The sequence below is a fragment of the Pogoniulus pusillus genome, chromosome 3 (genome assembly GCF_015220805.1).
Source record: "Pogoniulus pusillus isolate bPogPus1 chromosome 3, bPogPus1.pri, whole genome shotgun sequence".
Classification (NCBI taxonomy): domain Eukaryota; kingdom Metazoa; phylum Chordata; class Aves; order Piciformes; family Lybiidae; genus Pogoniulus; species Pogoniulus pusillus.
The window spans coordinates 7,714,187-7,726,329 of NC_087266.1; positions in this window are offsets into that span (position 1 = coordinate 7,714,187).

Genomic DNA, 12,143 nt, shown 5'->3' on the forward strand with positions numbered 1-12,143 from the left:
AGGCTCTGAGGTGATCTTATTGTGACCTTCCAGCATCTGAAGGGGGCCTACAAAAAAGCTGGGGAGGGATTTTTTATGCTCTCAGTGGGGAGATTCAGAGTGGAGATGAGGAGGAAGTTGTTGAGTGTGAGAGTTGTGAAAGGCTGGAATGGGTTGCTCAGGGAAGCAGTTGAGGCCCCATGGCTGGAGGTGTTTAAGGCCAGTCTGGCTGAGGCTGTGGTCAGGCTGATCTAAGGTAAGGTGTCCCTGCCCATGGCAGGTGGGTTGGAACTAGATGACCCTTGTGGTCCCTTCCAACCTTGACTGATTCTATGATTCTATTCTGCGTCTGAGGCAGCTTCCATTGCTAATTACTAATTGATTTAATTTCAAAAGTCTTTTCTGTATGACAATGAAGCTAAAGGTGTCCTTCTCTGCAATCCTTTTGCTAAACGTTAAGCAGGTATTTTTGCTGCTGTTGTTTTGAGGAATGCTGGGAAAATTCCTTCTAGCTATAATGCAAAGAGCAATCACAGTATCACAGTATCACAGTATCACAGAGGTTGGAAGAGACCTCACAGATCATCAAGTCCAACCCTTTACCACAGAGCTCAAGGCCAGACCATGGCACCAAGTGCCACGTCCAATCCTGCCTTGAACAGCTCCAGGTACAGCGACTCCACCACCTCCCCGGGCAGCCCTTTCCAGTATCCAGGTTTGTTATCCAGTATCCAGGTTTGTTATCCAGTATTCAGATTTGTTATTTTGTTTGCTTGTTGGGTTTTATTTTTATGCAAGTCTAAATTAGAATGAAAATATTGCTTTAAAAATATAAAGGCAATGTCACATGTAAAACAATCTTGATATAGAAATAGATTGGCTCTTTAGAGGATTATTTCCCCCTTTTTTTGTCTAGGTACTTTAAAAAATCTGACCTGGAATTCAAAATAATTTTAAAATATTTTTTTCATGATGGCATATTTCTCAATTCTGTCTCCTGTTTCCTTCATCTTCTATTGGTGAAAATATCTTGTTTCTTGGTGTGAGAGTCTAAATTCTCTCTCTCTCATTCATCAACAAAGATAAAGATTGCCTTTATTAACCACCAGGGCTCAGAGATGGTGCTTGGCCAAAAGCTCTGAGATGCAAATCAACAGAAAATGCCTTTGAGGAAATTCCTGGACCTCAACCTGTCTTGAATGCTCAGGATGGGTACATCTTATGTCAGCTACCCCAAAGAGAAAAGGCTTATGTGTATTTGGGATATGGACAGGTAACCACCCCTCAGGTAGTTATTGCTGTCTACAACTACCTGAGGGGTGGTTGTGGCCAGGAGGAGGTTGCTCTCTTCTCTGAGGTGGCCAGCACCAGAACGAGAGGACACAGCCTCAGGCTGCACCAGGGGAGATTTAGGCTGGAGGTGAGAAGAAAGTTCTTCACTGAGAGAGTCATTGGACACTGGAATGGGCTGCCCGGGGAGGTGGTGGAGTCACTGTCCCTGGAGCTGTTCAAGGCAGGGTTGGACGTGGCACTTGGTGCCATGGTCTGGCCTTGAGCTCTGTGGTAAAGGGTTGGACTTGATGATCTGTGAGGTCTCTTCCAACCCTGATGATACTGTGATACTGTGACTTATGAATACACAGGAAGATTTCCTGGGGAGCTGCACCTGGACACCAATCTAAAAACTGTATAAAAAGACATGAGCAATGCCTGCCCAAGGGTGGACCTCCAGGTGTGCACCACCACCAGAGCTGCACCTCCACCAGAAGAACTCCTAACGAACTCCGTAGAACATCCCTGGGCCACACACCCCTCTCTCTCTCCCCCCTATATGCAGCCGATGGTGATACAATCCCTGCTCTTTTCCTTTCCTGTTTCTTTTCTTTTTCACTGTTGTTCTCTCTCTCTGTCCCCTTCTCTCTCCCTCTATTTTGTTCAACTTCATCCTTTAATAAATAGTTCTGTGGTGATATATGGTCTCATTTGCACCTTGATTTCACAACATGGAAATCCATAAGGACAGATCTTACTCCTCTGGACAAAGATATTTTTAATCTCTATTCTCTGGACCTTGACACTTGCACTTCCATAGCATTCAAAGCTCTTCATCCCTCGCCAGCCTCTAACACATTTGAAGTCTTGAATCAGTGAATCTGCAGTTGTGCTGCCTTGTTTTCTGGAGTCTATTTGTGCCAGTGATTGTTTTTCCCTGGAGAAATGCTGTAGAAATCTTCCAGAAGCTCAGTTAGCATATTCTCACGAATGACTGGATTGAAGCCATCTCCCTAACCATCTTGAGGTTTAATTTCCCATAACCTACTTAGGTAAATTTCAATTAGCACCACAAGAACGAGAAGCAATATGACACATTTTGGCTGAGAAACTTTGTTAAGTGCAAATCACTGCATTTGTATACAATCCTCTAACAGCAAACAGAACAGTAGTAGGATCAGTAACTGCAAGTTGTAAAGTGGCTTAGCTTAAATAGTGTCAACACTTAAAAGAAAATGCACAAACCATTTCTTGTGATGTTTGGTCTTGTTTTGCTTTGCACTTTCTAATCTCTATCACATGAAAAATGGATAGGAAGATTTAATCCTAAGGCATTTCTACTCCTTTTTGGATTTAATAACTGTAACCTCACAATAAACAAATCCTAGTAGAGGACAACAAATGAGAGGCAAAGAAAAGCATTCCTATGTTTTGGAAATGTAAAAGGTTAGTTTTTCCCTTTGCAATTAAAAAGAGTTAGGAGGAGAGGAGAGGAGAGGAGAGGAGAGGAGAGGAGAGGAGAGGAGAGGAGAGGAGAGGAGAGGAGAGGAGAGGAGAGGAGAGGAGAGGAGAGGAGAGGAGAGGAGAGGAGAGGAGAGGAGAGGAGAGGAGAGGAGAGGAGAGGAGAGGAGAGGAGAGGAAAGGAAAGGAAAGGAAAGGAAAGGAAAGGAAAGGAAAGGAAAGGAAAGGAAAGGAAAGGAAAGGAAAGGAAAGGAAAGGAAAGGAAAGGAAAGGAAAGGAAAGGAAAGGAAAGGAAAGGAAAGGAAAGGAAAGGAAAGGAAAGGAAAGGAAAGGAAAGGAAAGGAAAGGAAAGGAAAGGAAAGGAAAGGAAAGGAGAGGAAAAAAGAAGAAAAGAGAAGAAAAAAAGAAAAGAAAAAAGGAAAAGAAAAGAGAAGAAAAGGAAAAAAAAGAAAAGAAAACAAAAGAAAATGAAAAAAGAAAACAGAAGAAAAGAAGAGAAGAGAAGAACAACATCCTGAAAAAGCCTGCTAGAGAGCTTTAAATGATCTGAAATCTAGATTGTGAAGTTACATGCAACTATCACTCAATAATTACTTATAACTGAGGTTCTGCTGTCTTGAATTCATTCATGTCTTCGTTCAATCACTTGAAAAAATAGTTCAAACATAAAAAATCAGTTCAGGATAAACAATAGGCTTGAATATAATAGGAGAATAGAATCACAGAATATTTGAAGTAGGATGGCACCTCTGGAGACTGCTAATCTACCACCCCTGACCTAAGCATTGTCTTCACAAGCAGGTCTCACAAGTCCCTCTCCAGATGGATTTTGAGTAACTCCAAGTGTGGAAACTCCACAACCCTTCTGAGTAGCTTAAAAACTGCTAAAGATCTCTTAGGAGACCTGCCTTGCCTCTTCTTCACTTCAGAAATAATTAAAACTGTTTGTGCAACATTTTTAAAGCCAGAAATTGGATTCCTGTGGTGAGATCCATGAAGCTGTTTGAGGAAATGGCCCTAGAAATAGCAGGCAGGAAGGCAGTTTACATGCCAGAAGGTACTAGAGAACTCTCTGTGCTAAACTCTGGAGCTTTGGCCACATGTTTTAGTTTTATACCTTAGATTAGTAACCTTTCACCATTAAGGAAATCTAAAATCAAACTTTTTCTACTTTCTGTCCACAGCTATAGGTTTTTTAGGCAGTGCTGCTCATAGAGTGAATACTCTTGGGACTCTCTGTGACTGGCACTCATTTTCCTCAGTAAAGTTCCTTCTAAGCACTTATTTGGATATATAGGCCCTCAATCATGAAGCAGAAGCACTCTTTTATATTTTCTACCCAATAATATTCTACCTAATAATATATTTTCTACCTATATATATATGCTTAAAATCACTTGATGCCAGTATCTTTAATTAAATATGTGCTCATTTGCCTGAGGAAAAGGTTTCTTCCTCAATCACAGCATCTGAAAGATTATTTTATGGTAAAAAAAATAGAAGTATGTTTGAAAAGACAAAATCCTTTATCTGATTAGTTCATTATCATATGGGTTTTTTTTTCAGTTAGAATCATAGAATCAGTCAGGGTTGAAAGGGACCACAAGGGTCATCTAGTTCCTACCCTAGATCAGGCTGGCCACAGTCTCATCCAGCCTGGCCTTAAACACCTCCAGGGATGGGGCCTCAATCACCTCCCTGGGCAACCCATTCCAGGCGCTCACCACTCTCATGCTCAACAACTTCCTCCTCATGTCCAGCCTGAACCTACCCACTTCCAGCTTTGCTCCATTCCCCCTAGTCCTGTCACTCCCTGAGAGCCTGAAAAGTCCCTCCCCAGCTTTTTTGTGGGCCCCCTTCAGACACTGGAAGGCCACAAGAAGGTCACCTCAGAGCCTCCTCTTCTCCAGACTGAACAGCCCCAACTCTTTCAGTCTGTCCCCATAGCAGAGCTGCTCCAGCCCTCTCATCATCCTCGTGGTCCTTCTCTGGACACGCTCCAACATCTCCACATCCCTCCTGCAATGGGGGATGTGGAAAATATAGTTGAAAATATCAACATATTTCAATTTAACTGATTTAATTTGTACCACACCTAATTGTGAATATCAATTATGGCACAAAATTAAGATTATAAACTCAGATAATGTGCAGCTGTTCAACAGAAGGTATTACATACACCATGGAAGTGGACCCTTGATGATTCACAAGTGCAAAAAAAAAAAGAGCTTATTTTTGGAAATATCAAATGCCTGCAATTTCTGTGGGTTAAATATTTCCTGAAGGAAGCAAACTGTTTATGTGGATAAACATTCTGCACGCTTTGAAGAGATCATGCTAATTATCTACTGCTTTAAGGTACAGTAATATTCTTGCTGCTCTTGGGGCTGACAGAGGCTGCAGACAAAGCAAGCATAAACTCACCTCTCTACTGTTGCTTTTGTCATTTTGCCACAGAGGTGGGATGCTAGAGGAAAATAGAATCATAGAATCAACCAGGTTGGAAGAGACCTTCAAGATCATCCAGGCCAACCTACCAACCAGACCTGTCCAATCAACTAGACCATGGCACTAAGTGCCTCAGCCAGGCTTTTCTTCGACATCTCCAGAGACAGTGACTCCACCACCTCCCTGGGCAGCCCACCCTGACACCAATCACTCTCTTGGAGAAGAACTTCCCCCTAACATCCAGACTAGACATCCCCTGGCACAACTTGAGACTGTGTCCCCTTGTTCTGTTGCTGCTTGCTTGGGAGAAGAGACCAACCCCCACTTGGCTGCAGCCTCCCTTCAGGTCTTTATCTCCACTGCAAACTAAACACACTGCAATAAATACTGGGACTTTTATTCTATGTCTTTTCTATGTGCTGGCTGGCATTAAACTTGATTTGCAACTATCACCAGGGGTGGCTTAGCACACAGATGAAAAAGAGGGCAGAAGTCAGATCCAACTTAATGCTGTAGCTAACGCTGTAGGGTGGCATAACTTACAGAATCATAGAATCATAGAATCAACCAGGTTGGAAGAGACCTCCAAGATCATCCAGTCCAACCTAGCAGCCAGCCCTGTCCAGTCAACTAGACTATGCACTAGTGCCTCAGCCAGGCTTTGCTTGAAGACCTCAAGTGACAGTGCCTCCACCACCTCCCTGGGCAGCCCATTCCAATGCCAATCACTCTCTCTGTGAAGAACTTCCTCCTAACATCCAGCCTATACCTACCCCGGCACAACTTGAGACTGTGACTTGTGTGTGGCTTCAGATAATTTTCACAAAAGTTCAGCAATGTAAGAACCTTCATGTTAGAATTGGTTCTGTTGTGTCTAAAGGACTTAGGTGCTTTAAGGAGGGTGCTTTGTATTGCTGCAGAATCCTACAATTACTCTAACGCATCCAAGCCTGAAATTGCAAGGCAGCTATTGCTTACTGAAGGAATCCAATTGCTATTCTACACTAGATTTGCATGGGGGGTTCTAATAGGAGACAACAAAATGTTTACTAGTATTCTGATTACTTTTAATTAAGGAACTGATGGGGAAAAAAATAACCTAGAAATGAAAACTTCACAGTTGGCTGCATAAGAGAAATTGCAAAATGCCTTCCTTTAATGCTGTTCAGGCTTGAACATTAGCAGAAATATTTCTCAGAGATCAGTCATAGAATCATAGAATCATAGAATCAACCAGGTTGGAAGAGACCTCCAAGATCATCCAGTCCAACCTAGCACCCAGCCCTAGCCAGTCAACCAGACCATGGCACTAAGTGCCTCAGCCAGGCTTTGCTTCAACACCTCCAATGACGGTGACTCCACCACCTCCCTGGGCAGCCCATTCCAATGCCAATCACTCTCTCTGCCAACAACTTCCTTCTAACATCCAGCCTATACTTTCCCCAGCACAACTTGAGACTGTGTCCTCTTGTTCTGTTGCTGGTTGCCTGGCAGAAGAGGCCAACCCCCACCTGGCTACAGCCTCCCTTCAGGTAGTTGTAGACATCAATGAGGTCACCCCTGAGCCTCCTTTTTTCCAGGCTGCACACCCCCAGCTCCCTCAGCCTCTCCTCACAGGGCTGTGCTCCAGGCCCCTCACCAGCTTTGTCGCCCTCTTCTGGACACCTTCCAGTATCTCAACATCTCTCTTGAATTGAGAGGCCCAGATCTGGACACAGCACTCAAGGTGTGGCCTGACCAGTGCTGAGTACAGTTCTTCTACTGATCTCTTGTTCAAAGAGTCCCTGGGAATTCTCAGAAAATAGAATTCCTGTTTGCTTACATACAAACATCTACTTTTTGGTGTTACAACCTTTTTTAATCTAAATTTCATTTAAAAAAAACAACTTTCTGTCAGGTATTTGTTGTGAAGGGGTTCGTGTGGGTTTGGGGGAATGAAATATGAGGCTGAATTTTAAAAGGGTTTAAATAATTTAATATTATATACACAAGGATTCCCCCCTCCCCAAACTTATTTACAGCTACCCCACACAAGTTCTTTGTATGTGGTTCCAAGATTATAGAATCATAGAATCATAGAATCAACCAGGTTGGAAGAGACCTCCAAGATCATCCAGTCCAACCTAGCACCCAGCCCTAGCCAGTCAACTAGACCCTGGCACTAAGTGCCTCAGCCAGGCTTTGCTTGAAGACCCCCAGGGACAGTGCCTCCACCACCTCCCTGGGCAGCCCATTCCAATGCCAATCACTCTCTCTGCCAACAACTTCCTCCTAACATCCAGCCTATACTTCCCCTGGCACAACTTGAGACTGTGTCCCCTTGTTCTGTTGCTGGTTGCCTGGGAGAAGAGGCCACCCCCCACCTGGCTGCAATGTCCCTTCAGGTAGTTGTAGACAGTAATAAGATCACCCCTGAGCCTCCTCTTCTCCAGGCTAAACAGGCCCAGCTCCCTCAACCTCTCCTCATAGGGTTTGTGCTCCAGGCCCCTCACCAGCTTTGTTGCCCTTCTCTGGACATGTTCCAGCACCTCAACATCTCTCTTGAATTGAGGGGCCCAGAACTGGACACAGCACTCAAGGTGTGGCCTGACCAGTGTTGAGTTCAGGGGCAGAATAACCTCCCTTGTCCTGCTGGCCACACTGTTCCTGATGCAGAATGTCTATGGACAGCAAATTGGGAATTTAGCAGAGGTTTGAAAGGATTTAGGAAGAGAGTCTGTGGCATGACAGTGCCACTGGTAAGTTATTGAGAGTTTATGCTGGCTTAGATCGAGTTTCTCAGTTACTCACTGGCTGGAGTCAGCTTCGATGGTCCCAAATATGGTGGGTTTGAGTAGTTCAGCTCAGGGGTTATTGGGGTGCGCTGTCTGGAGCTTCCACGGGCACAGTGAAGCAGGGAGCGGCGGCTGGAGCGGCAGCTGGCCGGGAGTGTCTTGGTCAGTTCCCTGGGCTGGCGCCATGGGCTGGAGTCATGCAGCGGTGGTGGTCCCCAAAAGCGGCTGGAAGCAGCTAGGAGCAGCAGGTGGGTGGTAGAGGGTGGCAGGAGAGGAGCGAGGTGCGAGATGCGAGAGATAGCAGGGACACTGAATTGTCCTTTTTATGAGTTCTGACCCCGCAATTGGTGGTCCTTGGCCACACTTCTGTCCAATGAGGGCTTGGCAACAGGCCAAAACTTACCAAATAAGGTGAAGCCCGAGGGTCCGGTACCCCCAAATATGGAGAGGGCTCAGGTGGCTTCCCCACCCTAGGAACGTGAGCTTACACAACGTGTTTACTTCAACCTCCGAGGAGGCAACCCAGACTGGAAGGCACCAGTTCTATTGTCCCCCTTTGTCCCCCTTAACTTGTTTTGCCCAAGTTTAGGCAGGGCAACACTTTTCGAGGGGACAACATGTCTGGGCATGAATAGATCTGTAAACACAGTCATTCGGGGCCTGTGCAACCCTCCACCACAGTCTTGATTATTGCTTGTTTCTTTATCAGGCAAGGGAGAAAGGCAAGGTGGAAAGGGCAGGGGAGTGGCTCTGTATATTAGGGATGCTCTGGATGTCATGGAGGTAGAAATCAAAGATGATCAAGTTGAGTCATTATGGGTGAGACTTAAGGCGAAGGCCAACAAGGCTGATATCCTGGTTGGAGTCTGTTACAGACCACCCAACCAGGAAGAAGAGGTTGATTTATTACTCTTTAAGCAACTGGAGGCTGCCTCAAGATCACCTGCCCTTGTTCTGGTGGGCGACTTTAACCTACCAGACATCTGCTGGGACTTAAACACTGCAGAGAAGAAGCAGTCTAGAAGGTTTCTGCAATGTGTGGAAGACAACTTCTTATCCCAGCTGTTACGTGAGCCTACCAGGGGGGCAGCCCTGCTTGACCTGCTGCTCACAAATAGAGAGGGGCTGGTAGGGGATGTGGTGGTTGGAGGCTGCCTGGGGTCCAGTGACCATGAAATTATAGAGTTTTCAATTATAGAGTTTTTTTTTTCAATCAGACCATTGTGACAGTCTGGCTTTATTTGCTGAGAAATAATGTCAGGCAGAAATTGAAATAACAGTCAGATTTGAGTTATTACAAAACCCAACCCCCCCACGTTATTTTCCCTTCTAACTGAAAAGGTTACTTGACTTTAAGGGGAAAAAAAAAGCCCAAGAATTAAGTTTTACCATAATATTTCTGGAAGAAATGAGATTCTCTGATTATTTCTGGGAAAAAATCAGAGTAACATTTTTCATCATCAGTTGACCTCAAGAGCTGGTAAGTATGAGGCAACACTGACTCCACTCAGAGAAACTAGGGCATATTCTTCCCCTCTACTCAGCACTGGTCGGGCCACACCTTGAATACTGTGCCCAGTTCTTGGCTCCTCAATTCAAGAGAGATGTTGAGGTGCTGGAATGTGTCCAGAGAAAAGCAGGAAGGCTGGGGAGGGGCCTGGAGTACAGTCCTGTGAGGAGAGGATGAGGGAGCTGGGGGTGTGCAGCCTGCAGAAGAGGGCAGGGACACCCTAGCTGAGATCAGGCTGGCCACAGCCTCATCCAGCCTGGCCTTAAACACCTCCAGCAATGGGGCCTCAACCACCTCCCTGGGCAACCCATTTCACCCTCTCACCACTCTCATGCTCAACAACTTCCTCCTCACATCCACTCTAAATCTCCCCACCTCCAGCTTTGCTCCATTCCCCCCACTTCTGTCACTCCCTGAGAGCCTAAAAAGTCCTTCCCCAGCTTTTTTGTAGGCCCCCTTCAGATCCTGGAAGGCCACAAGAAGGTCACCTCAGAGCCTACTCATCTCCAGATGAAACAGCCCCAACTCTTTCAGTCTGTCCTCACAGCAGAGCTGCTCCAGCCCTCTGAGCATCCCAGTGGTCCTTCTCTGGACACACTCCAGCATCTCCACATCCTTCTTGTAATGGAGGCTCCAGAACAGGATGCAGTACTCCAGGTGGGGTCTCAGCAGAGCAGAGCAGAGTAGAGAGGCAGAATCACCTCCCTCCACCTGCTGGCAAAATAACAGAAAAATGTCCTCCCCAGGAGAAATTTTTCTTTTCTGAATCCCAAGTGAGTGGTTTCTTTTCCAGTGCTCATTCTAAGAAACACAGAAAATACTTTACAGAGTGTCTAGGTGAAACCTAACCAACTGCAAATATTGGTTCACTGTGTGGAAGGAGGCAAGATGGGGTTCAATAATATTTTTGAGTCTAAAGCTATGACTTGACAAGTTGAGTTATGCTTTTGAATGCAGGAAACTGTCCAGCTGCACTCAAGATAGCACAGTCTGATTTTCCCTTAGGAAGAGGTCCTTTGTCCTGGGAAAAGAGTTTCAAGAATGTCTTTTCCTTCTTTCTTTTATTAATATTTTTTAAAGAAATTTCCACATTATCAAAGATGTTCATTTTCCCAAAAGCCTCTGAGAAACAGTCCCTTAGATGTCACATTATTGGTGATGAAACAGGTTAAGATGCTGGAAGGTGTCCAGAGAAGGGCAACAAAGCTGATGAAAGGCCTGGACACAATCCTAAGAGGAGAGGCTGAGGGAGCTGGGGGTGTGCAGCCTGGAGAAGAGGAGGTTCAGGAGTGACCTCATTGCTGTCTACAACTCCCTGAAGGGAGGCTGTAGCCAGGTGGAGGTTGGCCTCTTCTGCCAGGCAATCAGCAACAGAACAAGGGGACATAGGCTCAAGTTGTGCTGGGGGAGGTCTAGGCTGGATGTTAGGAGGAAGTTGTTGGCAGAGAGAGTGATTGGCATTGGAATGGGGTGCCCAGGGAGGTGGTGAGGGCACTGTGGCTGGAGGTGTTCAAGAAAAGACTGGATGAGGCACTTAGTGCCATGGTCTAAATGACTAGACAGGGCTGGGTGCTAGGTTGGACAGGATGACCTTGAAGGTCTCTTCCAGACTTGTTGATTCGATGATTCTATAGCAGCATCATTTATTATAAATTACATTTGGTAAACAGAAAATGCTGAGGAGAAGTTCCAAAACACTTTCAGTACTATCTGTAACCTCCTGTTTTCATTTTGAAGGGAAGGGAAAATAAAAAAGGCAAGCTAAGAGCAATTTGTCTCTTATGTCCCTGAATTCCTAATCATAGAATCGTAGAATCAATAAGGTTGGAAGACAAAAACAAGGTTGTCCAACAAGGTAGGACAACTTGCCAAGGTGCATCCTCTGTCACCCTGTCCCATAGCAGGACAGAGCTTTTCCACTTGGGCTGCTGCCTGGGCTTTTCTCACACTCATGGCAGTGGCCCCAGGAGTGCTACAGAGAGAGAGGGAGCCTGACTCTGGATAGCACTGGAATGGGCACAGTGTGTCCTGGGACTGCTGGAGATCAGGTGGCAGAAAAGGCCATGGAGGTCCCAGCTCAGCAGCAGCCAGCAAGGTGCCAGTGCCCAAAGGCAGCAAGTGGTACCCTGGGCTGCACTGGGCAAAGCCTCACCAGCAAGTACCCAGTGCTGGTGAGACCACTATGAGGGAGACTTGGGCATGCTGGGGAGAGCCCTCCGGGGCCCCTCCCCCACCCCTGCCTTGAGTGACCGTTGGGCTACTGTTGCCTTCACCTGGCGCTGCCTGGCAACGGCCCCAGTGCCTACAGGGAGGGCACAGGAGAGGCAGCAGGAGAGCGAAGCTCCTCTTCACCAGCATCCCCATTTGTCATCCTTGGGTTAGCTCGGTTCTTCCCTGGTTTTCTATTGCATCCCAGACGAGGCTCCTCCACATCTTGGCAGCATGGGCCAGCTGAACTGCTGCAGGGGCTCCAGGTAGGCTTCAGTCAGGGCTCGGGGACACCTCAGCACAGCTGGGACCCACAGCAGCCACACTGCTCATGCCTGGTGCTCTCTGCTCTGCAGGGATGAACCTGAGCCGGTGCAGCAGAGCCCACCTGTCCCAGCACTGCCCAGGCCACTGCTCCGTGGGCACCTGCAGCTGGCTCTTGGAAGGAGAATGAGGCTGCCCTGGCCCTTTAGGCAAAGAGAGACCTCAGC